Below are 25,124 nucleotides of genomic sequence, written 5' to 3'. Positions count from 1 at the left end.
GTAGCATGTTCCGCTCAACTCCAGCGGTGCTTTTCCATGGAAGCTGTCAGTGGATAATGGGGGCTTGAGTGTCTTTTTAGGTTCCTTCTGCATGCAATTTATGCAGCTAGTTGAAATATAGTGAGCTTGCAAAACATGTATGGAAACACATCAAACAATGTTGAATTCCTTTCCCTCACAAAACTCTGAGCAGAGCAAAGTTTATCCTTGCTTGCAAATCCCAATCCCATCGGTGGCAGTGGGTTTTGCATGCTTAACGTACGCGGGGCCAAGTCCTCGTTTCAGTATACTGCTCAATACAAAAACATTTGTTGCAATATTAGCAGTTTGCCACTAATGGGTGCAAAGATATTAACTGAATACAAGTTTTGTCTTTGGATTATATTTTACTTCTTTTAAATCTTACCAGCATGTCCTGTGTCTTCATTGCCAGTTCCTAAGGTACTGAGGCTGATGGTCAGCGTCTATCTTGCTTGTTTTACTGCTAATTAAGTTTGATTTATAATGGCTTTATGTATAATAGCCCATTCATAATGTAAAGCTTTGGTCAGGTCTGAACGGGGTCTTACACTTTCAGGAGGAAGTGTTTTCTGAACAGAAAGTTAAATGTATGTAGGCTTCTGGATATGCATTAAAACCAAGAGTGATCCCAACAAAACTTTTTATAGCATAGAAAGTCTAGGAACTGCATAGCCACATAATGCTTATTTGAAGTGTAATTTGTTGAAACTTGAGTAGGTGAAATAGAAAATAAACTGAGAGAAAAATGTTAATTGAAAAAGAATTTATGTGCCTCTGCATAGTTTATAGCAACATATGAAATCCAGAGCTGCATTCAATATTTTAATGAGTATGCCCTTTTAGAACAGAATAATATATTGCTGTGGTAGTATTTTATCAAAATGCAAGACTTATGAGAGCAAATACTCTCTTTTGTTTAACAGATGAGTAAATAATGCAATAAATATCTACACAAACTGTCATCAGGTGTAACTTATAAACCTGTGGCAGACAATTATCCTTACAATTTTTAACACCTGCATTTTTCTATTAATACATTTGAGCTTAATAAATTATAAAGAAGTTGAGCCATGAGGAATGGGGAGAAGGATGAAAATAAGAAAATATATTTTCTTTTTTTCCCCTAAGTGAGTATGAGAAATCCAATAAATAATAAGTAACTGTATTAAGTAGGAGACCCTACTCTTATAATCAGGCTTCACAACTCATGAGTCATCATCTCAAACTCACATTGATAGAAACCTTTATTCTTCTGGGTTCCCCAAAATATGTCAATATGTACTGTGCACAAAATAAGTAGACAATTTGTAAAGGGGTTTTAACATGTTAGGGCGCTGCTAAGCATCCTGCCACGTGTCGGTGCGGGGCCAGGGGTGGAAGAGCAGCACTCTTCCCCACCAGTCTTGTGCTAGTTACTTGAATCTATGTTACTCTGGCCAGCAGAAGTAACCTGGCAGTGGGCGAGACAGGAAAAGCAAGAAACCCCCGAAGGAGGTGCTATGCCCCTTTGGGGCCTTCTGTAAGCTGCAGGGAGATGCATTACGTCCTGGTAAGCCGAATCCTCCGCGGTATGGGCGTAACAGGTGCCCAGGCTGGGACCTTAGGTGGGCAGTGGGATGCTGGGTGAAGATCTTGGCTTTCTAGCCTGGCTGCACTCATCGCTAAGCGTAGCCTAAGAAGTAATATTTGGCTATGGTGGAAACTTGTAGCAGTGATAACAGTTCACGCTGTCATCTTTGCACAGGGAGATTCATTGCAGATATTGGTATCCTACATTAAGATTTCCAGCTAAATAACATTCATAAATACTGTTGGATTTGGTTCAGGGGAAGAATTGGTTGAGCAGTCAACAGTGAAAGGGGAGCCCTGTGCCTTGAACCATGAGGGATAAAACTAAATGAAAGTGGTCCCCCGGTCTGCAGCACATGAGCTGAATTACAGAAGTCACAAAACAATATATTTTTTTATTTTTCTACATAATTATTTTATTTACTTCAAGGGCACAGATTTCTAAGCAGAGCTGAATTTAGACAAAATTATTTTTTCCTTACTGTGGAAGGAGATCTGTATTTTAATTCCCAAGATAGATAGATATATACTGGCATTGTGGAAACTTAAAGACTGCTTTTAAGAGCTGACTACCACTAACACATGAGTATGTAACCTTTGAAGGCTGCATTTACCCAAATTAAAGAGCAAATGATGCACATCCAATTTTTTATGCCGTGCAATTTTGATTGCTTTGGGATATTTATCTTGGGCAATAAGGGTAGAGTTGATCAGCGCAGTCCAGAAACAACAGGTTTTTTGGTTTTATCAGCAGAGCTTTGCTATGGACAATGGTTTTAAAAATATCCCAGGAGGTAAGATTAATCTGAGGAAATGAAACTAGTTAAACTGAGATTTAATGAAGTTTAAATCAGACAGAATTATTTTATTCTTTCAGATTATATAGCAGTTCTGTTCTTGTGAGATAGAAATGGAAAGAAATGTATGACCTCATGTTTGAATAACCTTGCGTTCTCTAAAAAGGTCTGCCTTTATATTGTGGCGTATTAGTTAACAAAAGCAATCATCCAAAAAATAGAGTACATTAATGCCAGCCAGATAGCTCTTCATTGTGTACAGCTGTACAGGAAACTCATACAAAGTTAATGTTTAAATTTATCAGATATTTTCCATTAACTCTCTACTTAACAAATGATCAGCTATTGTATGTAATATCCAATCTCCTAAAGTCTTAATGATCATAGATGTGCACAGTAAGAGATTAGCATAAAATTAGCACTGATGCAGCTATTAAAGAATCTTGAAAGGTTTTGATATCCTGGTAAATAAATTGGGCTGCAGCACATATCTGAGCTTTGTCAAGCCCCTAGGCTTGCTGAGTGAAAGCATGCTTTATGTTCCCCTGGGGTGTGTTCCCCATACTCCTACCCCCTGTTTATTACTTTGTAGTAATCTTCAGATTCAACAAAATAATTTATAAAGCTGTAGGGGACATGCTACCAGCTGATGCCTCTTGCAGGATCAAACCTCAAAAAGGATGCGCGTTGCTGAGCGAGTCCTGGGGGGCACTAACAGTTGTTGGCTTTTCCAGCACAATGCCAAATTGGGGGGGGGGGGGGGTCTTGTTCCCCCCCCCCCCCCCCCCCCCAGTTTGGGCTTCCTGCAAAGGTACACAACAGTCACATTATATAACATGTTGGGGTATGTACTTTATAGATCTACTATAGCCTGGTGTTATCTGGTAGTTGTTATACATTGAGCTTTTTCATATAAGAAGTATTTTGTGATATTTTATGATAATGTCCTGTTTTCAGTGATTTCCCTCAACCCTGCTCTTGTTATGGGAACACAGTAAATTGTAGCTTTTTCCCCAATTTCCTCACTCTACTGATGCCTCAGTTTTTAAGGTCTTTAACAGGACTGCCTGGGAGCCAAGCATATTTTTAAAAGAATCTGTTAGCCCTGTGGGAATATTGTCACCAAAATGAAATATTTCCAAGATGAAGCAAACTCTTTAAATAGTCTGAAATTAATTCTGAATTATTTCAGAACTTGAGTTTGAGACGATGTTTTCTTCCATATTCCTCCCCCATCCCTTCAACCAGCTCGCCAGTCCCTACTGGATACAACTTCCTGCTACTTGCAAAACAGTAATTATCCTAATTACACTCCAGCATTTAAAGCCATCTTCTGGAAGATGATTTACAAGAATTACATAAAAGAGATCTATATACAATGACACACTTGCTTGTTTGGCCTGAAGCATTTTATGTTTTCCAGCTTAATTGGGATTCGTATGATAAGTTCTAATGAGTTTCTACTTGAGCCTGTGCCTGGAGATGCATTCAGAGCTGCGCTGGCTTATTTATTCCTGCAAAAAAGGCTGAGGTGGTCAAGCAATGCTTTATCACTCTGACTTGCAATGAGTATTTGTTGTGATCGTGTGAGATGACAATTGTGACTCTTTCCACTAGTTGAAAAAGTTAAAAATGAGAAAATACTTAGTGGAAGCTGAAAACAGTGTTAAGAATAACAGGCAGATTGATACATCAGTATGTACCAAAATGTGTTCTCCTCCTTAGGAGAAATCAAAGAAAACATGAAAATGAGATGATCTGTGAAAAGCACTGAGGGATTTCCACCTCTGCTCTTTGATATCTCAGAGGTGAAGCCTGGGGCACGTATTAAGCCCTTTCGGGAGTGTTGGCGGGGGGGGGGGGGGGGGGAACAGCTGTCTGATTTTTGGATAGAGACACTAGGGCACCATTTGGCTCTTCACTTTATCTATTTATCTATATATCAAACAGCTGAAAATGGTGGGGCAAGATATGGCAGCAATTTGATTTATGCCCCTTTGGAGTTTTGTAGTCATTCCTAAGATTAGTGTCAACTTTGTTCTTCACGTGTCTCTTGGAAAGTTGGCCACTGACACGTAGAGAACATGCATGCACAGTAAGCTGATCTTCCAAGACAGCGTAGTAACGAGAGACATGAGTCCTAGTGCTTGAATCAACCCTGAACAGCCCATGTGAACATGACAGTACACCTCCAGATTTGAATCTGAAGCCCACTGAAACACACTAATCTTAGAACGCTTTTCATGTGAAACATCCCCTTTCATTTTTTTTAGAGAATTTACTGCGCTCCCAAGCAACAGTTCTGTATTTTTGATGTATGGTGTTTGCTATGGTATAACACTAAAAGAACGGGGTGAACCTTTAACACTGATTGCTCCTGACCCTTCAGAAGTCTTATGAAAAAATGTAGAATGTGTCCCAATGCTGTTTTACTTATTACATCTCGATATAGACTACTAATAGTATGAAGCATTGATGTGCATTCAAACCTGATCATAGAATTATTCAGGGGCTTTTTTTTCTTTTTGTTGCTGCTGCCTCTAGAGTAGTGGTTGGAAAGTGTTTTCAGTACAGAAAATCTGGTGGCTTCTTATGGTAAGACTACTATAACAGAAATGGTTGTAATGAAGGGGAAAGTACCTGAATCATCAACCGTAACATATTCTACTTTCAAAACGTTGAGGTTATGACGATATGCAATCTAGTTCTATAAAACAGTTAAGCACCTTCTTTAGATGAAGCAGGATAAGCCAAGCTGTTCTATTAAGTGAAATGCCCTCCTCAAAGGCCCTGCTGTATGTTACTGCTAGCACTAGGGAATGGCTCATAAAAAATAAAAGATTAGTTGATGCTTTCTTAAAATATAACTTTCTTTCAAGCATATAACGCCCTAGTTTTTTCTCATTGACTTTAATAGTAAAAGGGCATTGCATCTAGTTTTTCACATGGTGCTCATCATCAGATATTAAACTTTTCTTACAGGGCAGATTTTCAAGCAGGCATTTAAATGAATTTATAGAACTACAACAATACTTCAGCTGCTGACCAAGCAACTGAAACCTTTCCCTTGTGTTTTGGCATTGGTTGAAATCCTGCTCATATTGACAGTGACCTGGAGTTAACTGGGTGGGGGCGCTTCGGCAGCCCTCATGCTGTGCAGTCATGGTCTTGATCCAGTTCCTAATGCCCCCCCATCAGGCATGGATGATAAAATGAATAGTTCTCTAATTATTTTACCGCATTAATGGAAAGCCTGCAAAGTATCTGAGATATGAGCGGGCAGACAGATTTCGTGGATGTGCATTTCACATGGACTAAAGGAGAACTTCTGTTTATAGGTTGGATTTATTTTGAACGCTTCATTGGTTTGGGAATGAATTAAGCCCTCTGATCATTAGTGTGCAATATTTTTCAAGTTAAATATGACTTTAGAAACTTAGCAATCAAATGGTCTTCCAATTCCTTGCTCTTTAACTTGCTTTGATGCTCGTGCATATTATTTGCATACAAAGGGTCAGCGAGTCTTGCACTATGGGGAAAAAATGGGCAAAGAGTAATGAATTTGCAGATTATGCATTTATTTAGGAAAATTAATACTGAACAAGACTGCATGGTTTAAAGCTTAGCTAGTGATCGGAATAATGGAAGGTGAAATGTGATATTGACTAATGGAAAGTAATGCACATTAGAATAATTTAAAATGCTCATAGAGATTGCAGGCACATAATTAGCTGTAATCACTCAAGAAAAAGGCCAAGGTATCTTTGTGGAAAGGTTAAATAGATACCCCTTTGAAGTAGAACATGGTGGTCAGGAAAGATCACAAAGTTGGATAAGCCTTGAGAATGGAATTTAAAAAAAATCTGAAAATACTGTAATTCGTTATTTGGAATCAATCTTTTGCCACCATTTTAAATGTTGCATTAGGTTCTGGTTAGCTATTCTAAAAATGATAGTGCAAAGAAGATAAAGACATAAACTGCTGGATTGGTATTCAGTGCTATAGGATATCATTATCCTCAGTAGGATTCCAGAAGGGACTAGACATTTCCTTTTAAAAATAAGAACACCCATGTTTACGATAATTAGGATAAAAAATTTATAATAAACATACCCTAAAGCTGAGAGGTTTAGAAGTCAACCACTGAGTAGAGGTGGGTCGAAAGCAGTTTCTCCATAGAGCAGTTGCTCCGTTAGAGGATTTCTTTCATTCACTGGGGCTGCTCTAGGAAGTAGCATGGTGGACAGACAAAATATTAGTGCTATCGGGCATGGCAAAGGTTGTTTGTAACTGTCGTCTGCCGGTATACAAAAGATGTACTGATGTGGTAGTATTCACTGCGATGAAAAATACACTGCTTTGACTGCTGATATTATATGTTTACATTTAAAAAAAAAAAAATAGTCAAATTCAAGCATGCATCCTTCATTGTAGGGATTAGCAGCACAATCAAAGAAACTCACAAAGCAGCTCATATTTCCCAGTGGGTTTTGAGATCTCTTGCTGTGGGTTTTAGTGTTACTAGCACTGATAGAGATAAATTACAGCAAAGAAAAATAGCATCAACAGGAAATCATCCAGCCTGGATCTTAGTAGGATGAAAATTCACACCTTCCTTTTGTAAAGTTTTCCAGTAAATCTTTCCCTGTGTTTGTGTGCTTTGCCAGTCAATTTTATTAAAAAAATACAATTCTATTTTTTTACATTTATAAAACATATATTTTTTTAATTTAAGCAGCAGCAAAACTATCAAGAGACAAATGTGCACGGCAGGGATGCATTTTTTAAGTTGTAACTTTTAGCAGTATTTGCGTGTTAAATTTTTCCTACTGTGCAAATTAAGGAGACAAAATTTTAACATTTTTCCCTTTTTCTGATTTTTTTCCACCAACCTATCCGGTGGCTGGTGAAAGGGAGCCTCGGTGAGCCTGAGGCCTGGGGGCCTGCTTGCCCTGGGAACGCTGTCAGAGCCCAGCCGGCGGCGCGTGGAGCCCCGCATCTGGCTCTGTCACTGCGCCGGCAAGCGTGAAGTGTTGCTCCCTGCCCCGCGCTCTCCTTCGCCCAGCGCGCGTTTGCTCTCGAAGCAGACGGGCAGGACCCTGTAAAGCAGCACGTTTCCCTTTCACAGGATCTGTGGCTGCCCAGCCCGCCGAGAGCGGCAGCGACCAGCCTGGCCCTGCTTGCGGCTGGGGAACGCGTTCACGGCCACCTGGGCCTCCTCGGAGAATTTGGAGCTGCTTCGTGTGCTTCCACTCTTCCTGCTGGCATCCTGTGACAAACTGCCTGTATCAAAGTAGAGATTTCATCACTTCCCAGTGCATATCAATGGGGAAGAAAGGCTGCTTAAACAATTTTTCATAGTGTTTTTGTTTATCATACAAAACACTGTGTATGTTCCTGTTCAGTGAGGCCCTTCTTTGCTGAATTAGTTTTCTTGGAAACAATAAGCTGTACTTGCTGTCAATCAGCTGGAAGGAGGCGTGGTTTCCAAGAGTGCTGATTAAGCAACATGGGACACCAGAGCCTACAGAATCACTTTTTAAAAAAAAAAAAAACAACACCTTCAATAAGAGGTTTTTATGGAAATACTTCTGGTAGTCATGTGTTTTTAAATGAGTAATAGGAAAAAAGCAGGAAAGATGGCAAAATGTGAAAGCATAAAGAAAATAGGACAGGTGAGAGCTGATGCATATTTCTCTCCCATTTACTCTCATCTTGTGCAGTCTGCCTCAAAAGTGGAGATTTCTACTTTTCCCCAGACTGTTCTGATGGATTCATATTGTTGCTTTTTCTTTTAACAGCATCATCTTTTGGGAGGTCTAGTAGCATCCTGATACATCATAGCTTGACATCCTGTTGGAAGGGAAATCAATGCAGAATTTTTGTGACTTATTTCATTACATACAAATATACAAGTCCTGGAAGAAGAGGCAGCTGCAAACACTACACAGGCACTCCTGTCTTCCAGAAATCTCAGTTCCCAACATGCAGTTCCCAGGAATCGCTTCCGAATATAGAAAATAACACGGAGAATGAACTCTGCTATCTGCTAGCACTTCTCTCATAGTATCCTTACATAGGAAAACTAAACAAGCAGTTCATCTTTCTCTAAAGACTAAAACTTGCTCGCACTGAAAAGAACTCACAGACCTGTGTATAATAGTACTTTTTTAATTCCTGAAGACTGAGATTATGCTTGTCTCTGTGTAGCATAAGGACAACTGTACAGAACTATGTTAGGAAGTTGCATTTAAATTATTCAGGATTATAGCCATGTTTATCTTGTTTCAGAGAGACAGGTAACATCCTGATCCTACAAACTGCTTATTGCTTTGTGCCAAGTACCTTCAACTCCTTACCTTTAAGAACAGATGCATGTGTTTTCAAGCTGCCCTGAAATTACACTCCTCAGACATACACCCACCTAAAGCATTTTATCACTCATGTTTTGGCCTCTGGCCATAGCTGCTGAAATAGTTTGAAGTGCGGCTCAGTGTTGGCACTGGCCTGTAATCAAGCAAGCCCTTGGAGGGAGTGCAAACCCAAAATTCCCCGCACGGGAGGGAGAGCGTGGCTGTGCCGGGGCAGGGCTAGCAGCGCGTGAGTTCACGTCGGTGCTGACAGGTCTGTGGGGAAAGCGAGATAAACGGAGATAGCACAGTTCTCAGCAGGCGAAGGCTTTTGGACAAGGCAGCCAGGAGAAGGCAGTTCCCACATCTCTCTGTTCTCAATGTTTAGATGGTTTTAATTCCATATGAGTCAAGCAGCTGGAGCTGATGAGGCTGTAATTTCTGTAGTGTGAGTAGGCTAAGAGCCGGTCATAATCTGGACTGTATTTGTATCTCTTCTTCAGCTCAGTGGAGTGGAGTAGGACATGAGACTGCTGGGACAGGGATGTAAAAAGGAACAGTTTTCTCTTCAGCATAGTGCTGAAGTGGGTTATTGGATAAGAAAAATGCTGGGCTCTTTGGGGCTTGTGATGTTGGTTAGTGTGGTGAGGGTGTTTCTACAGCATAAGAGTCTGGAAAATACCAGATTTCTAAAGGTTTGTTTGGATGTGGAAAGTCTCCACTAAGTGGAGCCTTCAGTATCCAGGAGGTTCTGCAGAACTTCTAAATTCAGCACACCTGAAGCTGAGCTGTGAAGGAGCTGTTGATGACTGTTGAATTTAGAAGAACCTGTCCTGCAGAATTTGAGCCCAGATTGGTGAAGCAGTGTGTAGCAGAACTCTAGACAAAGCAAATGCACGGGCCGCAACCCCACCTGCTATTCACTCAAAGTTGAATTAACGTGAGTGTGGAAAATCAACAACATAACAGCCTCCAACAGGAGGTTGATATGGAGTTTCAGCTATCTGCAAGATCAGAAAAGGAGCATCTCCTGAATTAATGTCTCAGATTTTCTTTTTCTGCCGTTCTTATAAAAGTAATACCTTTTTCAGGTTTGAATTTGCAATATCAAATAAGTTGGAATTGCCAGAAGTCTAAGTTGTAAAAAAAAGTATTCAATAAAATCCTGTGAAATTATTAGAGTGAACAATTTTTAAAAAAAAATATTGTTTGTAATGACTATGTTATTTAACCTTGCATGGTGAGGCTTGCTTTTTTCATAGATTAATCTTTTCTTTTTGTTTCCGTAGAGGAAAAAAATAATAGGTATTTGTTTTTCATGGAAAAATCAGAAATATTTCTGAGCCCTTGGGTGGAGAACAGCTGATGCCAACTTTGTGACAGGTTTTGCCTTAAATGGATAAGGACCCTTGTCTTTTTAGTGGGAGCTGAGAGAGCCCAGAACTAGCCTCCAAACCAGGTCCTGGCAGCGAGTGATAGATGATTCTGTCTGAAGTGCCTGCAGCTTCTCCTGTGCCTTCCCTGCAGCAATAGAGAGAACATTAATTTTCTCTAAGTGTATTGCTGCAAATATGACTTTAATATAATTCTCAAATGTTTGAGTAAAACCCTGATGTCTTCCAGTAATTTCCTTCTATAATCCTGTGTCACTGATGATTTCAGACAGTGACAAATGGCAGACTGTGTCTGATTGCTTTTTTCCTCGTCTCCTGCCTCCAGTTACCTTACTGGTTTGGATAATGCAATATTCCTTGTTAGGCTGTGCTAAGTTTATTATCCTTCATATAAAAGGGCTATGGGCACTTGATGGATTGGCATATCCACAGTAGATCTAAAGACCTTCTAACCACAAGGGAAAGGCAGACATGAAGCTGAAGGCCGTAACCACTGCAGCTGAAGACATAAATGGATGTGTGCTCATGGCTGATATATGCCATATTCCCCCAAAAGCATTTCTTTGTAGAAGCCAGCCTGTTTCTCCATTCCTTTCTCCTTTACGTATATACTACACATATCTTGGTATTGCTCTTCTGCTGCAGCATTCATTAGACTTATTACCTTTATTTACACTTGGCATTGCTGAAATCCAAATCATGACCCACATGCCTTTATAGAGTCCTGATGTCCTCCTGGTATCCAAAATTTCCCTTGCACCTCTGTCCTTTATATGCGTTTCAACCCATGCTTTGCCTCCCATTTATTCAGTGTCTGTTGCTGGCAAAGTAAACATAGAGGAGGGAGAGACTTGCATTGAGGAAGTTTTTTGTCTGCTGCAATCCTGCTATTTTTTAGCATCCCTGCTGGAGAAAAAATACTTGAAAGTGCTGCATTTGTGGCTTTAAGCAGCGTCCCAGATACCAAGAGAACACTCATGTAGTCACTGATTAGTCTCCACTAGTGTAATTGAATTTGGATTTGCAGGAAATTTTGAAGGCTTTCAAGAATGGTAGTTGGCATTAAATTACTTTGAACATTAGGAATCCAAGCAAGTGCAGCTGCACCTTTGCCATTATGAAAAACCTGTATAAGCAGTACAGGATCTGCTACTTTGTGGAAAAAAACCATTAAAGGAAACTGATTTTCAGATGCAATTGCCACTAATTTCTTAGCTGCTGAGCAAAAAGAATAACTAGAACTAAATTTCTATACAGTTGCACTTAAAATTTGAAGTTGGCAGCCCCTATGAGCATATTACTTCAGAGAATTTAATAATAAATGCTATTTTGATTTTTGACTGAAGAAAATTTATCTGGCTTAATAAGGAGTGCTGTGCATTTTGCTGTCTGTGAAGAGGAAATAGATAGTATTTAGTTTGAAACAAAAAATTACTGGCTTGTGAAGACTGTCTGGGCTCCTTTAATTATTGAAATAGTTCTGCTGCTGGGCTATAGTGTTGCCTGCATCTTCTTGTGTGCAGGTTAAGCTATCTAAAGCAAATTTTTTATGCTTTTGTCCATATTGAGGAGGACATAATGAGTATGTCAAAGTATTCAATTTTTTTTTTTTTTTATGGATGTTGTTAAAACACCCTTGTTCTTTGCTGGATGGGCATGTATGTTGCCTGCCTTTCCACCTGGTTTCCCACTGTATTAGTGCAATGGTAGAGAGGACATGGGAAGCATATTGACCAATGGGCCAAACGCTTAGTCTGCTGCACAGTGCAAAGGTGGTAAATTTCATGAAGTTAAGGGAAAATAGTTGTTGGCCTTCCAAGCCAATAGGAACCAGCCTGTTAAGGTGTGTTTAATGTTCCCTGTGAGTTTAGAAACCTTTGAGATTAAGGAAGCTAGCTTGAACGGAGGAGCTTTTATAATGTGGAACTGTAGGTGCAGTTCCCTACTGAAGTTGTCTCTAGTTTTTGCAGCATTTTTTTTTTTCTGGTGTTGCTTTTTTTCCCCTCTTCAGGCCTCAAGAGTGGGGGTGAGATAGAGTGAACTCAGAGCAACGTTGCTTCCGAGGGCATGGCAGAAAAGAGGTGGCAAGAAGGGAGCATAAGAGAACAGAGAGGGCCAGATACTCTCTGAAGATATTTAAAACACTCCATCACTGAGAACGTTCTATGCTACCTGGAGGTGGCTTCTTTCCTGTTAGTGGATTTTTTTTTTTTTTTAATTAACTTGTCTCCTGTTATCCATGCTTTGGGCAAAAAGGCATTCTGCTCTCTATTGCTGCTAAAATTACTTTGGAGGTAGAGTGGATAGGGAATATGCAGGTCCTGGCAAGCAGAAGTCACAAAGCAGCTCTGGGCACTGACAGATGTCACACATTGCTTTAAAGTGTAAACCTGTTTATTAGTAGGAATGCAATAAAAACTGCAGTTCATTAAGAAAATAAATGTTTGGAAAGGATGAAACGGCTAATCCAATTTCTGGTAAGGAAGAGGCATTCCTTCACTACTCTTCAGCATTAACAGAAGGGGATGCTAAGTTTCCTTTCCGGTATTCCCATGAATATTTCCAGTTTCATGGTCTCATATTCAAGGGATGGATGGGTGTGCTTCTTTCAATGGGAGCAGTAGAATTGTAACTGGTTTTGTATGTATGCAAAAGGGCAATGTCTTTCATTCCTGGGATGTTCATTTTATCATTGTGTTAGTTTGTCATACTGGATTGCCATGAGATTAAATAGACCCATCATCTCCTTGCTGTTTACTGTATCCTGACACTGGTCTTGGTATCACCGAATGTCTTACAGGCACTGTTTTCTTGGCATAAGGCTGTTCACAGACAAACAGGGACAATCACGCCATGGTTGAGTACAGGTTTCAGTCCTTTAAGTTAAATTTCCATGAGCTGGCAAGCAATAGCCCTTTGAAGATGAAGATGCATCGCTTAATTGAAAACGTATCTCTTGCAGAATTGCATTGCAGTTGCTAGTCTTTAGGAAGACCGTTGCACTAACTCTGTGGATGCCATTATTAATACTTTCACCATTCTTCTACTCAATAGCGTCAGTTTATTCAATTAAAAGCAGTAGCACTACATGCATAAACTGATGAATGGCGAGGGGAAGAGTTCTCTTCAGCCGGACGAAGACGGCAGAATCAAGCACGTGGATTAAGCAATCGTGCTTCAGGGAGGAGCATTAGAACTTAATAGTTGTGTGATATTGCCACTGAGATAAGTATCTTAAGCTAAATTCTCAAAGGTTTGCAAAGGGTTTAACCACATGTGCCGTTCAAATCAAGGGGAGTCACAGAGCTAAAACCCCATGTAATGTTTTGAAAATGTATCTCTTGGGTGTTAATTTCATCATCTAAAATATATAGCATAATGGGTAGTTGCTGCATGAATATGAAGTTTTAAGCCCCTCCGGGGGCTCTGCTAACAGCACAAACCATGAGAGTGTATCTGAGTTGTTTATGAACAGAAGCAGAGTCCCAAGAGTGATCTACAGCTATAAATTCACTCCAGTCTGTGCCTATCTATTGTTATTTGTAATAACAGAGAGAGCAGTTTTCCACTAAAACTACTTCCTTGAAGACCTTTAACTGAGGAGCTCTGCCTGAAAATCAGTCCTGATAGGCGAGGAGCTTTGCTGGAGAAAGGACTCCATTTTCTCTATCAGTGTTTGTATATTTTTATCACGCTTATCATTTTATACTTAACATAGTTATTTGGTGAATTCGCATGAACGTGCCAGGTATTTGCAACGTTTTATTTACTTGCTGGAGCTTATTTGCTAATAGATATTCTAGTGCATTAACGATATGTTTTCTTAAAAGGTACTATTGACGTGCAGGTTATAACAACTTACTTAAGAGATCTCTTTACACACCTAAAATGTCATGGATTTTTTCACTATCGAAGAAGTACGAGGTGAGAAGCCTAATGAACTTCTGGATCATTCAGTTGATTTTAATTGTAAAACAGCTGAATCCTTTTCCTGTCAGCAAACGCCCCTTAGGCCCAGTCAAGCGAAGCAATAACATACTGGAAGGGACACATTCATTCTTAACCTTAGGATAAGCTTCTGACGAGTTTTTATAAACACAGAATTCTGCAGAAAATCTCATTTGGATTAAAGTGATAAAATGCTGCTTTAGCTGTCATTGCAATGACCTAAATAGCAGCCTACTATTACTTTGAATTGTGTTATGGATACATCTGGACATTATAAAATGCATATTCTATTAATTTAGCGTGCGAGACAGTTACGCGCGTAGGTGTTGCCGGAACTGATGACGGTCGCTGGCCGCCAAAGCTGCGCAGGAGGGAAGCGCGGGGTTTCCCTGGGGCTGAGGAATGGGGTGAGCCCAACCAAGCAGCGCTGCGAAAGCGCGGGTCGAGAAGGCAGCGCAGCAAGGAGTCTCCGTAGTAAAGAAAGCTTAGAGCACTCGTGGGGACGCCGGTGTCTCCAGTGCCTCAGAGGAGCCAACGGCATGTTTTACGCGCGCCTTCTGTGTTTGCTGAGTAAGACCCCTGATCTTGGCGTTCATCCTGCAGTGGTTTTGGCTGCTCCCTGGATGCGTGTACCACTTTTTACATAATTCAGTGGTTTGGGTGCTCTCATGGTAGGTTTTACTTAACGTCGCATGCGTTGACACTGCAGACGCTGCCTTGTCCAGCATAATTCTGGTGATGATAAAGAGTTCCAGTCATCAGCAATACCCGTTCATCTCTACATTACAAAAGGTTGTTCTTTTGCTCGTTTGCACCCTTTTTGTTTGCTTTTGCTCTGTCTGTTCCTCTTTTGAGAGGGCCCAGAACGGCTGCCGCGGGCAAGCCCCGGTGCGGGCAGGCAGAGCCCTGGCGCTGCTGTCCCTGGGCCCCGCACGAGGACACCTCCTGACGCCCTGGAGCAGGTCGTCCTGCTCCCAGGGTAGCTGGTGCTGTTCTCTGAATTAAGGCATAATATGGAGGTGCCTCTTCTTTGTTCTCCCTGCTGCCGTTCTTTTTTTTCCCCCATTAACTGCCATATTTCCCAATGAAATCTCAAGGCCTCTATTTTTGTGTTCTGTCCCTTCAAAGCTTTCCCTTGCTTTAACTCCTGTATCAATATGCTGCTTCTCCTCTGCACTCCTCTCCCCCTCTCTCACTTGAAATGCTTCCCGGCCGGTCTTCTTTCTTACTGACCATTAATTCACGATCCCGATCTCATTTCGTCTCGAATCGGTCTCCCCTGCCCTGCTGCTGCTTGTCCCTTCGCCAAACGCTCGGTATGAGCGCCTTGCCTGGGTGGCCCTGCGAAGGCGACGGGAAGGACTGGCTGCGTGTTTCAGCCCGTACAGATGCGCAGCGGGTGAAGGATGCGCCCTGCGGCCTTCTAGGGCTGAAGGCAGCTGGGTGGCGATAAGGGACCGTCCGAGCGGCCAGAGGTGCGGGTGCCCTCTGACAGCATCTCTCTGCTCACGGCTGCTGCGGCTTGGGGCTCTTTTAGGTTCTCGACCTGCAGAAGCAAACGGGGAGCTTAAACTTTCACAGTATACTTACTGGAAAAAAAAAAATCATTAACTAGAATCATACTAGTTTTTTGTTTTCTTTTGTGTGTTTTGTTTTGTTGGTTTTTTTTTTTTTTTTAATGAAGAAATGTAGTCGTCAAGCCCTGTCTTCAGTAGATACAGCAGAGGAGGGTTTAACTTCATTCTAGGTCAGCTGCAATAAGAAACTTGTGTGTCTTAGGCTAGGCGTGATTGTAGCTAGACCTGAAGTTCAGTAGTACTGGAGTTTTTCCTAAAACTACTTTGGTAAAATACATCTGTACGGTAATTATTGAAATTCCTGTATACATTATGATTCTGCAAAGTTGCTAGTTACCAAAACAAATTGTGTTGTTCCTGTGAAGCTGCCTAGTAGGCAGCAGCTCATAAATCCTTCTGTTCATGGTTTCTGGCTTTTGAAAACTAGCTGGAAAGTGTGCCATGATGTCCCTGTTATTTCTCTGAGAAATGTTGTTCCATTGAAATAAGCAGGTGGGCCTAAAATAGAAGCTTTTTAAAGCCTTATTTTGGGCTGCTGTGTTTAGTTTGATGGAGAGAGATGTTTCCTAAAGAGGCTTCTGTGATAGCACCACAGTTGTTGAGTACTTGATGTAGGTACCAGCTCTTTCAAGTGGGTGGCTTTTTTGTGCACACAGCAGTTTTTTCTTTTTCCTTTTTTTTTCCTTGCTGGGAAGAACAGAGAATGGAAAAACTATAAAAACAGTAATTGCAGAGGGAAAGTTGGGATAACACTAACATTGCAATCAAAAGTATATAAAACAAAGTTTCTTATCTTTCAAGACATTAAGACTGTCCAAAATTGGCAAGGTGAAAAAGTGGCAGGTTTTTTCTTTTTGGTTTTTCAGACCAAAATCCTCCTCCGCAAACTCAGAGTGCCTGAGCAACGAGGACAGGAGCTATTCTTTACTTCTTGGCTTCGCCTTGACTAGGACTTCTTACTTTAAAAAAATCCTAGTTATTCAAAGGAGCAGCTCAGACCATTCCGGCACCAAAAACGCAGTCAGCAGAAACAGATTTGCCAGCCAAAGTCTCCCCATTCACTTCAGTGCTTATTAGATTGGACTGCGCCGCACTTGGCTTCCTGCCTTTGTCAAACCCCAAATGCAAGTACGTTTCAAGAAGTTGTGGAAATCACACGATCTTTAGAAATAATACTTAGTTTCAGCTGTGTAATATATTTAAGAAACTACTCATAACCCTAATGCTCTGTTACTGTGTTCTTACCTGCCGACTGTTGTAGAGGAAGCCTTACTCAGAAATATTTCAGCCGCCTCAGAATATTCCAAATGTGCATGTTTTGCACAGCTTTCCACCAGTGAACTCCGGCTCCCTCGTTGTTATGAGACTTGCCCTCAGTATTTCTGAGGAAACCTCTGTGGCTAAAAACGTTATGAAATGATACAGAAACGTCAAACGTAAGAGCAAAGTTATCCTTGTTCTTCAGTTACACAACGCGTGGATCATCGCTGTAAACTTAACGATGTAAGCGTGAGGAAATTAAGAATTTTCCTTCTGGAACAGGTCCTGGCTGTCGATACCTGCCCGGGAACTGCCCTCTTGTTCTCCCTAAACACACGGCAGAATTTGGGGCTGCTGGGGCCTCTTTCAGTTAAGATGAACCTGTTCCTCTTCCACAGTGGTTTTCATAGCTTTCTATATGATTTTTTTCCTTATGCCTCTTTTTAGCATCTTCACTAATTACTTGGAGAAGAGAGTAAATGGCATATTAATGAATTTTACAGATGATGTTATATAATGAGGCATTTTAAATAACTGTGAGAGCAATATGATTAACAGAAAGTTAAAATCACAGCTATTTGGTTCGGTAAATGTTGTTGTTGCAAACTGAGACTTTTGCCTGTAGCGAAGAGTTGGTGCCGTGCCCTCAGGTGCACGTCCAGTCAGGGTGGTCAGCGCGGCTCGTTCCAGCTCACGGACGAAGCCGCGCGCCTTGCGGGGAGGCAAAGGCGTGTCTGCGGATCGGTACATGGCATTGACGTATCTTTTTGGTACGCGGAGCTGATCACCTTGGTTAAAGCAAGAGCGCAGCAGAGGATGGGCTGGTCGAGGCCGCAGGCGCTGGGGCCCCCTGGCCGCGACTCCCTCTGGCCGCAGGAAGCTGCCCACACCTGTCCTGGGGCTCTTCGGTACAAAATAGGGTTACTGAGTTGTCCTTGGTGTGGTTTTGCAAGTTTTGAGTTTCTTCTTAAAAAGCAAAAACAAAAAACTTGCAATGTCTTGAGGCCCTGGAGGAGGAAGCGTCTCTGCTGAGCTCCTGTGAGCTCCTGCAAAGTACGGAAACGGAGCAAAGCAAATAAATTGGATCCTGGGGCTGGTGACTGTAAGACCTGTGAAGCCAGCGCTGTGCAATTCATGTGTGACACTGAGAGAGCTCATCACAAAACCATTGCATTCAGATTTACTTGTCTTAATTTAAGCCATTAGCATAGTGAGAAAGGTTAAGCTGACTATTATGAATAGCAGAGCTCAAGAACATGTGTTCCAAAGGCTCTTTGAAAGCCCACAAAATGTGGCCTGAAGGAGCCAATTCGTGAAATATTATTTGGTCTGTTTCCATGGGATTCTTGAAGTATTTCCCACTGATAACCATTCTTTGTGTACAGTTTCTAAGACAGTTTTCACTTTCTTGGAGTTCTTCCACAGGCCTTTGTGCTCCTATTTTTAAATAAGCCTCTCCCCCCCCCCCCTTTTTTTTTTTTTTTACATGAAGGAAAACTCCTTTTGAAACTCTGAGAGGGAAAGGTTTGCATCTGTCTGCATACAATGACTTCTGACCTTAAAAGAAGGTCACAATTACTTTTAATTATGTTTTTTCAAACTTTTCTGGCTGTTGCACGATAACCTTTGTTTTGTGCAAACAATTTACTGTGGAGTTTGTTAATGAAAGCTTCCAGCAGTGCTCAGGACAGTGACAGGGTAGTGATTGGCGTGAAGCAGGAAATGAGATTGTACAGCAGAACTAAAAAGTGGCACAGCATTTGCCAATATTCAATCTTGTGGTTCATCAGACTTGGAAAAAATATTGTGCTGCTCTACTGCTCATTTCTTTTACCACCTTTAAGACTTTAGTGTCGTGTGAATAACTTCCTTTGCTTTTTTTGTTTTGTCTTAAACAGGCATAGTCTTCTGTAGTCTTGTAAATGGCTGAATAGAAAAGTTACGATTGCGGAAAATTAGAGATTTTGTGCAGCAGTATGTAGATAGCATGACCTGTAGCATTCTGTGGTCTCTGCCTGTGATTTCATCTCTACTTAAACAGTCTTGTTTAATCTAAAGAAAATATTTAATGTGCAATTATACATTTAAAAGACTTCTCTTTGCCTTTTTTTTCTTAAATTTTCCCAAAAGGACATGAAAAGATCCACCCCACATATGCTATTTCCTGCTTAAGTATTAGCCATTAGAACTTAATGTTATTTACCCAGGAGATGTCTTGCATGGTTGTCATCTGAGATAAAGGCAGACAGTAGTTATAGTGAAAAATGGCTGCTTGCCATTCTGTTTAAAAGAAGAACTTGTGTGATTTTTTTCAAAGGGGCTTAAAATCCACATTGAACCTCTAAGGCTGGCAGCTTCAATATAGAAAAGAGAAACCAAGTGGGTTTATTTAACAGTTTAATCTGCCTAAAATGTGTGTGTCCAATTGCCCGTCCCCATGGAATGAAAATGCTCAGAGAACAGATTCTGAATTCATGCCGAGTTTATCATCGGGATCCTGCACATCCCCTAAAACCTATTTAAGCTATGAAATAGCAGGAATGAAAGCAAGGTTCGATGTGATTAAAGATGGCAAAGGTTTAGGTTTTCCCAGGAAGGATACCGAGTCTACCCTGGCTTGCTAACTTGTGTTGTATGTACTCTGCTTACATATAGCAAAGATCTCCCACCAAATATGCATAAGAAGTGATAACAAGTAAGCTCGTGACAAGCACGTAGACGTTTGGAGAGGACAAAATCTAGAGGTTTATAGTATTAATATTCATACCGAATTAAGTCTCCTTTGCAGTTTCTATCAATTTTAAGATTTACTGCAATTTTTTCCCCCTCCTCCTCTCCCTAGTTCTCCTGGAACAAAAGGAAAATCACTCTATTTGTCAGTGATAGTTTTCCCACATTGAACAGTAACTTGCTCTGTGAATTGTCATATTGAAATTAGGATCTAAGCTGAAAAATATGCAGTGAGAGCAAGCCTTGCAAAAATCTATTTTTATATATATTCTAATCACTTAAAGAAGCCTGACTTAATCTGTGATCTGTTGATGATAGGCAGTCCAGTCCATAAGCAGTGAGGAGAAAGTCTGCTGTATTATTGTACTTAAAAAGTTAACCCCATTTCTGCATTAAGCAAGCTGTAGTGTAAATGAAAGTAATTAATGAACATTCAAAGCTTAGGCTAATTTTGACTTGGCTGTAAATGAAGACCATTGTATACAATGTTCCAAAGATTTTTTTTTTTTTTTAAGTAAGCTACAGAAAAAGTTACTTGAAGTATGCCCACTGTTGATGTGTCCTGACATTGCAGTATTTGAGAATGAGAAAGAAAATTCATAAACTTAGGTGCTCATGAGGCCTTTTTATTTTTCCTTACAGGACAGTATTTCACTAAATACTTTACTTTTTTTTTTTTTTTTCCTAACAAAAGAATTTTGATCCATTAATTTTGCTATGGTGCCTTATTGATACAGTAGTTGAGGTGTCCCAGGATGCCCCTTTGTTAGCATTTCCATTTGGACCAGAAGTGCACTTTTGAAGTGAATCTGCCAATCATCCTCAGTGTGCTTGGATTTGCCGGCAGAGCAGCCATGAAGTGCACGCTGGATTTCTTTTGCATGCAGGTAATCAGAAGATGCACTCCGGGGGTACACCTAAGGCACCCCAGCTGCTAGCTGGTATGTGGTCCATGGCACCAGACGAGGCCTGCACTGAAGTAAAACGCCCTGAAAAGCATAGTATGTAGATACCTGCTCTCAACACAAACTCTTTCCTTAAACAGACCTGCCTGCCATGGTCTGCACTATTTGTTAACAAAGATATATGCTAGACAGCATAGCTAGTGCCTTAGATCTTCACTGTCTGTAGCTCTGGTCTACTTGATGAGACTGTTTTCTGTGATGTCTCTTCCGTAACTCTTGTGTGTATCGTAGACTTGTTCCACGGTTTTCTTCTCTCCTGTAAGATGCAGGCTACCAGGAAAGCTGTGTGGACAAAACAAGAGGTAAATTCCCAAGGCAGTGTCTGTGAATTGAAACTTTTACAGTTTTTTTTCCTTTGCAGATTAAGGGGGGAAAAACCCATCAGAAAGTAGGCTCTTATCAGAACAAATTTTGTTTTGATAAAAATTCAACTTAATTCAACTAATCCTAACAAGCTGTTTTAGTGGATCTTTAGCAATCCAACTGATTACGTGTCAAGTTAGATGATAGTCGGACGCTGTGGTTTCTTATACACTGTCTGTTGCACTAACAATAATGGGAAGCCTGGAAGTTGTGTTGAGTTTCCTTTTAACTATCTGAGTCTTACTGTGAAGACAGTGATTTACATGAATTGTCCCCATTTAGTCAGCTCCCTGGCTTTCATAATGGGGGCATATTTGGTTGCTTGGTTACCCATTTCAGCTCATTGTATTTTAGATAATCATTGATGGAAATGTTACCCAGAAGGTGACTGAACAGCATGATGCAGATTTTCAACAGGCCTCAAATGTAAAACTATATCTATGCCAAAAAAAAAAAAAGAAAGAAAGAAATCGTAATATATATTTGCTCATGCTTACTGAACGTAGTCACCACCATTTGTATCTGCCACTGTGGTGTTGTTACATCCTTAAGCTAAAAGACAGTAGAAATTACAGAAGCGTGTGATTTAGGTCAGCAGGAGCGGTGATAATGCGCATCCCGTAATAGGTTAAGAGAGGAGAAATCAGGCGCTCGTAGTTGATCAGAAATCTGTTTCTTCCAGAGTCTGCAGCAGCTCAACCAACCTGTATGTCACGTGAAAATGTTAATTTGTTTATAAAGCATGAGAATTGTGATCCTGAGTACTTGAAATAAAAAATTAATTAAAGTGTTGTTTCCAGTGAAGTGCCAGCTGTTTGACATGACGCAGGGCAGCAGTTAAGATTTAGCCTGCTTAGAAGTGAACTCATGCTATATAGTACAGTGACGTGGAGTATTTTAATGGCTCACATCTGCTTAATTTTTTTTATTCTTTCAAAAAAGGAAAAGATTTACTTCCAAAGCTACTAAATACAGCTGCTGATTTTGCTGTTATAAAGGAATTTCCCCTGGGATGGCTTGAAAAGAATTAAGGAAAATGGCACTATCTGTATATTCCAGGTGAGCATTTTAAACTGCTTCTACTCCATTATACCTCCAGACACCAGTGTGGTCAATGTTTAGGACAGTGGATATTTTTCCTAAGGCTTAGCTTCTGAAATCTTTACATTAATAATAGGTCTCAGTGTACATTTAAAAAGCAAAGTAAGCTTCTCTCTATGATGACTGAATAAAAGCGCTTGGAAACACAAACAAAGCTTGACCTGAAAATGGAAAACTGAAAAGCAAGGAAAACAAACTCGTGACTGGTTTAAAGGCAATCTCAAAAATTTTAGAGAGATCTTCAGAGTCTTTGTGAGCTCAAGGGCCTATTAAATTCTCATTAATATTTAAATACTTTAAACTTCAGATTATTTTAATCCCCTTTTATTGCCAAAACATACCAGATGAGATGCACGTGTCAGTGATTTGCTCAGAAATACTGATGATGGTTAGTTGGAGAGCCAGAATGGCAGTTTCCAGTGCTCTTATGAGGGCTGGTGGTTTCTAGTAGCAGCTCCTACGTTCTTTGTGCAGATCTGAGTCTTACTTTGGGAGCACTCTACCAGTATCTAGTATAAGATACTCTTCATTTGAAAGACTTTGCCATCTGGTGAAGGCTAAAGGCTGTATGTAGGTAAAATAAACAACATAGGTGTGGAAGGGAGAATGGGCTGAAAATATTTGTGGTGGACAGCATTTTTAATATTTGGAAAGGAGAGCCACTGAGGGGGAGCCTAGCCATGACTCAGCATTAATGTTCTGCAGTCTTTCCAGCAGATGACGTGGAAAGAGGGTTGCTCTTTGTAATTCTGAGGATTCAAAAACATGCACAGTCCACCAAATTAAGAGATTTTCTGCTGTTTTTTCCTCTACGTATAAGCTGTTGTTTGTATTCCATTTCTTTGTGCTTTTAGAACATACTCTGATACTGTTTTCAAGCTGCTGCCTCATAACTACAATAACTAGAAACGTCCTGTTTTGCTATTTGTTGGAGATTTTAGTGGGTTTCTTTGGTTTATGAAACAGAGGCTCTCATTTAATCGCTGGCCTCTAGGATCTTGGGATTTCAGGAAAACACTTTATTTTCCAAACCTAGCAATACTGAGTAATTTCTCGTTGGCAGCGTTTGGCTGGTTCACATCCACGCTCCCTTCCAGGAGGGGCTGAAAGCGGAAGGTGATATAAGCTTGGGCTGAATGGAGCCCATGCGATTCATCATGTTCAGATATGCCTGGGTCTTTGTGATCTGTGACATCAATCCTTTTTCTTTCATGTTTAAAAACGCAACAGTCTACTCTCTGCTTTGGCATGGGATATCTTGTTTTCCTTTCACTCTCTACCAAGGTAGGAAGAGGTTGCTGTTAAAAACATGTCTGTTTCGAGTCGTTAGAAACCCCACTGCCGTATAGCAGCTATTTAGTGTTTTAACTGCAGTAGTACTTCTGCCTTGTGGGTCTTTGTATTGATTTTTCTTGTGGGAAATTTAACCCCATCATTCAAGAGTAAATAGTGGAACGGGCTGTTTGCAGAGTGAAAGAACTTTTCTGGCATCAGAAATGCAGCAGAAATTGTGGCCAGCCTCCTGCTAGTCTTACTGATCCCATTTTGAAGAGCAGTGACTGAGGAGTTACGTACAGCTCATATTTAAATATAAGTGTGATTGGCAGGGCTGATAAATGAAAGCGCTGCGCAAGGGCGTGCAACACGAGCTTTGCCTTGCTGCCTGCCCGGGAGCGCTGGCGCTGTACTGGGCTGTACTGGGCAGCGCCGCCAGCAGGCCGGGCCAGCCCTTCCCGCGGGGAGAGGCTGCATCTAACCCAAGGCCTGTGGGCAAACGTCACGCGTTCTTCTGTATTCTTATTTGAGATGCAAACTTAAATCAATAGTACAACTTTTGTCGCACGGTTTTGAATCAGTTTTTGCTTCCTTATTATTATACAGCTAGCTCAGCTCTAGAGGCGAGATGTTTTCTCAAAGCCTTCCGCAGCAGCTCCCTTCTGTTTCGAGCACCAGCAGTAAAAGCCTCATTTACTTCGCTGGGAGCAAAGGGGGACTAACCCCGAGTGCTTGTTCTTTTCTCAATGTGCTGTCTGTGTGTATCATTAAAATGGCAAACTTGTGCAGTGGTACAGTAACGATACAGTGTCATCCATCAAATGAGGAGAAGGAGAAGACAGCAAATCTGAAATCATATTCTGTGTCAAAATTTCAGGGCGGTGGAAAGATTTCTGATTTTGGGAAGTACCCGGAATTTTAAGTGGGATCCTAGAGCTTTTAGCTGGGCAAATTCCCACTGATTTTGGTAGAGTTGCACTTTGTTGGTCCTTCATGGAATTGGGTTGCTCTTGTTTTGGTGCTTATCTATAGGAGATTGTATCCATTTGCAGGCTTCCAAATTTTAAATATTTTGCCTTTTTATGTTGCAGCAGAACATTTAACAGATGTCATTTGTTTTCCTTACCAATGTGGTAACGCACACATGCCTTGGGTTTTTAGTAAAGGAATATTAGTGTATTTATATATGTGTGATATTAGATGGAACAGTTTTGTTTTAGCAAAAGCACATTTTGTTCTTGCCTTAAACTCTTATCTGATTTTAGAGTCTGAATTTACCGATCATTCAAGTCATCTTGGAAGAGACTTTACCTGGGATTTGAATCCTTTGGGCTGTATAAAAATAGGATTATAGAACATCTGGCTGCACAGTAGGCATATTTCACTCTAAAGTACAAAAATAAAACTACAAAAGATCAAGAGGAAAGCATTCCAGGCAAGAAATTATCCTTTCTTTATGTTCCCTATTTCCATCAAGTACTAGCATCTTAGAGATAGAAGGCAAGGAGACAGCAAAAGAGAAATGGAGAGAATTAAGGAGCCGCATCATATCATTAATACTCTGGCAGTTTTGACAGCCTTAAGTAGCACTGAAAAACACTGCTGTTTCAAAGTCTGTGCTGAACAGGGAACTCGGCAGGTTCCCAGAATCAGGCCCTTGCTTCAAATTCACAGAAAACAAGCATCGCACACTGCTGCTGCATGATGATGGGTGTAAGAGCAGAGAATTAAAATGATCAAATGTATTTATGAAATAATCCCCAAAGACTGAAT

General features: G+C 40.7%; 1 protein-coding gene across 12 annotated transcripts in view; it reads left to right on the top strand.

Moving 5' to 3' along the window:
* Positions 1 to 25,124, top strand: part of SEMA6D (semaphorin 6D) — a 696,006-nt gene that overhangs the window by 512,101 nt on the left and 158,781 nt on the right. Inside the window, exon 1 of one of the 12 annotated variants that reach the window (XM_068958254.1) lies at positions 21,918 to 22,034. The exons of the other annotated variants lie outside the window; for them this stretch is intronic. The gene's annotated coding sequence lies outside the window, so the exon portion shown is untranslated. Of the gene's footprint in view, positions 1 to 21,917; positions 22,035 to 25,124 lie in introns of those variants that run through there. 12 annotated transcript variants of the gene reach the window in all.

This window comes from Struthio camelus, chromosome 12 (genome assembly GCF_040807025.1).
Source record: "Struthio camelus isolate bStrCam1 chromosome 12, bStrCam1.hap1, whole genome shotgun sequence".
Taxonomy (NCBI): domain Eukaryota; kingdom Metazoa; phylum Chordata; class Aves; order Struthioniformes; family Struthionidae; genus Struthio; species Struthio camelus.
This window is presented reverse-complemented; position numbering and strand designations above follow the sequence as displayed.